Source organism: Belonocnema kinseyi, chromosome 1 (genome assembly GCF_010883055.1).
Source record: "Belonocnema kinseyi isolate 2016_QV_RU_SX_M_011 chromosome 1, B_treatae_v1, whole genome shotgun sequence".
Classification (NCBI taxonomy): Eukaryota; Metazoa; Arthropoda; class Insecta; order Hymenoptera; family Cynipidae; genus Belonocnema; species Belonocnema kinseyi.
The window spans coordinates 86,563,535-86,567,081 of record NC_046657.1 but is presented as its reverse complement, the minus strand read 5'-3'; the positions used below and the strand labels follow the sequence as shown (position 1 = coordinate 86,567,081).

At 40.8% G+C, this 3,547-nt stretch overlaps 1 protein-coding gene across 1 annotated transcript in view; it reads right to left on the bottom strand.

Annotated features, from left to right (window-relative positions):
* Positions 1-3,547, bottom strand: part of LOC117178594 (prolyl 4-hydroxylase subunit alpha-1-like) — a 30,923-nt gene that overhangs the window by 15,886 nt on the left and 11,490 nt on the right. The gene's annotated exons all lie outside the window — the stretch shown is intronic.

The window sequence follows — 3,547 nt, the reverse complement described above, 5'->3', positions numbered from 1 at the left end:
CTGTAAGTGCTTATTTTGAGGAACTTCCGAAAACGCACTTTTCTGAAGGATTAAAAAAACTTGAAAAGCGATTGACCAAGTGTATAGGGCTCCAAGGAGATTTTGTTGAAAAATAAAAAAAAATTTACCCAAAAAAAATTGTTTTTATACTTCATTCTAAGGACTTATTGAACTACCCTCGTATATTGTCAGGAGGCAGATAGAAAGAACAAGTTTAAAGATTATAACAGGAAGTCGAGCGTGTAAATTTGACGAGAAATTTTTGGAAGAGAAGGAAAGTAATCTGGTAATATAGGAGATGAAGTAGATGCAAGAAAACTGTAAATATTGTAAATAGTAGTTAAGTATTAGGCGTTAGCCGCCGAGACAGAGGCTGGCAATGCGTTTCAGGGTTGCCACAGAAGAAAGTTCCTAGAGAATGAATACAAAAGGACTTAATTCCGTATAAGTTAAAAAAGTTTTTCCTTCTCCCAATAGGTCTATTTTTTGTCTTTTTTCATCTAAAATGCGAAATTCGTATGGGTTCGGTGCAGGGAAACTAGAAGAGGAAGGAAGGAAAGATAGGAAAATGAGAAATAGTAAGAAGGAAAAGGAGACAAGAAACGAAAGTAGGGAAAAATGGAATATATGTTACTGGATTATAGCAGGATTGGAGAGAAAGGATAGGGAGTTTATGAGACATTTGGCACAATGAGATGTAGCGATAATGATGGAGACGTGATTAGATGAAAATGGATGGGAAAGAGTAAGGGGAAGGTTATCAAGAGATTACAAATGGCAAGTGCAAAATGCAAAGAGAAAGAATAAAAAGAGCAGAGCACACGCTCAGGAAGTGAAAGGGGAACAGTAATTGATTATGTGATAGTGGATGATGAGGTAAGAGAGAAGGTAAAGAAAGTAGAGGTAGGTGATTATGTTGATTCGTATCACTTTCCCTCGGTAGTTACATTAGAGGAACAAAAAAGTAATCATAATATGAATAAAAGGGGGCAAATGTAAAAAGTGCAGAAAAAGGTGATTGGTCAAAGGAAGGAAAAGAAAAGTTTAAAGAAAAGGTCAGAAATATCAAAATGGGAGAGGGAAATGAGGACGAGGTGATGGAAAAAATGATAGGAGAAATAAAAAGGGCGTAGAAAAGGAATAGGGGTAATGGACAACATGTATATGTTCTGTGGTATCTAGTAAATAAGATGATTAAAGCGAAAAAGAGGCAATGATATCAATGTTCGGGGACTTTAAGGCAGCGTTTGACTCATTAGACTGAGTCAAAATAGAAAACGTTGTGGTTAAAAGGGAGATAAGAAAGAGAATAATTAAAAGAGTATCGGGAATTTTTAGAGATACAAAAAGCAGGGTAATGGTATGAGAGCAAGAAGGGGATAGTTTCTGGTAGGTAAGAGGTGTGAGGCAAGGATGTCCTCTGAGCCCACTTTTATTTAACATATTAATATCAGACTTGGAAGTAGACGTGAGGAGAAAAGGTTGGGTAGGCGTTAGGATAGAAAAGGAAAAGATATATACACTAGCATGCGTGGACGACATAGTGTTGATGACAGAGGATGAAAAAGAGATGGCGGGATTAATAACAGGATTCAAGAAATACTTAGATGGGAAAAAGCTGAATGTAAATGTAGAAAAAACAAAGATAATGAGGTTTAGAAATGGAGGTGAAAGGAAGAGAGAATTGACAGGGAGATGGAAGGGAATAAAGTTAAAAGAAGTGAAAGAGTTTAAATATTTAGGATATATCATGCAAAAGAATGGACATCATAGAGCTCATATAAGAGGAAGGATAAAAAAGCAGGAGAGGTGATAAAACAGATATGATGAATAGGAAACAGAAGGTTTAAAAAAATTGAAGAAGGAGAATTCGATTATTTAATATGATGGTATGGCCGCTATGAAGGGCCTATGACAAAGCCACCGAACGCGTCCTCGGGTTATGGATAGAGGCTTCCTGTACCAAGGGTTTCTACTGCACGGCTGCATGCTCTGCGGTGCGAGAAACACCCGGAGCTAGCGCACTTTTCGCAGCAACGTCTGCGAAACCATGCTGAACTACTCCGTAAAAGGGGCTATGTAAGCGGAACGCCTACTCCACCACAGCTAGAACAAGCCGGCAACAAAGAAAGAGAGGCGACACACAGACCACATGCGGGCAGGCATCCAATAGATGAAGAGCGATGCTTTACGACCCGGAGAAAAATCAACACCAAGGCTTCTCTCAAGCCTAAAGATCTGACAGAAATGGATGACGAGCTTCGTGGACATTTTTCCGGTGAATCCGACCTCTGGTCTATCAATTATTGTGTGTATAATGCAGCGAGAGTAGTTCCATGGACGAAAAATGAGCTCAGATCTCTTGACATCGGGACAAGAAAGGTTATGTCTTCCGTTCCGTGACTGTACATCTCACGCCGTCAAGGGGGTCGCGGAATATTAAGTCTTGAATGTCTTCACAACAGGATTATTCTGGGTACAGCACATAGAGTTGCAAGAGACCCTCTTCTTAAAATGGTCAGGAATCACGAAGAAGTGGGCAAAGGAGCATTTCTGTACAAAGCAGCGGAGGAGGCTGCTGAAACACTCGGACTTGACTGCAGTATTAGTGGTGAGCAAAACGCATCAAATCTTATCTATCTCGAGTACTCACTCCTGAAAGCCCGGATTAAGAAAGCACAAGAGAAAAACTTCCGTGAACAGCTCCTCGATAATTGAATGCACGGTATCTTCCACGGAAATGTGAAGGATCAGTTAATGTCTCGTGAGCTAACGTTTGCTTTCCTTAAATCGCCCGACTTGAAGTCTGGTACAGAGGGTTTCATTTTTGCATGCCAAGACGGCGTTATTTCCACCTTAACATACCGTCGCCACATTTTGAGCCAAGACATTCACGATGATAGCTGCAGGGCGTGCCATGCACACGCCGAGCATTTAGCTTACATACTATCTAGTTGTCCAACTCACGCGGAACCACCTACATTCAAAGGCACAATGCGGCACTAAGAGTGCTTTATTACCATCTCTGTCACTCCTACGGTATTAACCTTAATATCGCTCCTCTAAATGCTCCTAGGGAAATTAAGTCAATTTTCGAGAATGGGAAGTGCTGTATATACTGGAACTTTATATTATCGACAATTGTTTTTGTTGCTTACTCGAGGCCTGACCTGGTTCTTCTTGACTTCGAGAAGCGAACCATGTTCGTTATCGAATTTTCGGCACCAGCTGACAAAAACATCATAACCAAGGAGAATGAAAAGAAAGAGAGGTATCGAGACCTTATAAGGGAGTTGCAACGATTGTACCCGGAATATTCTGTTAAACTGATCGGTTGTCCTCGGGTCGCTTCGAGTTCTTAGGGTGCACGAGGCTTTTGCTGGATCGTCGTATTGATTCGTTTACAGACTGTAACCACCTATCTCAAGGTTGTGAGACGTGGTTGTGGCTGAAATTTCACAGCGATTTCGCTGGAAGCGGGTGCAATTTTTCAGATTAGCACCCGCTCCCGGCGAAATCCTGCGGTTGTCCTTATGACAAATTTTTA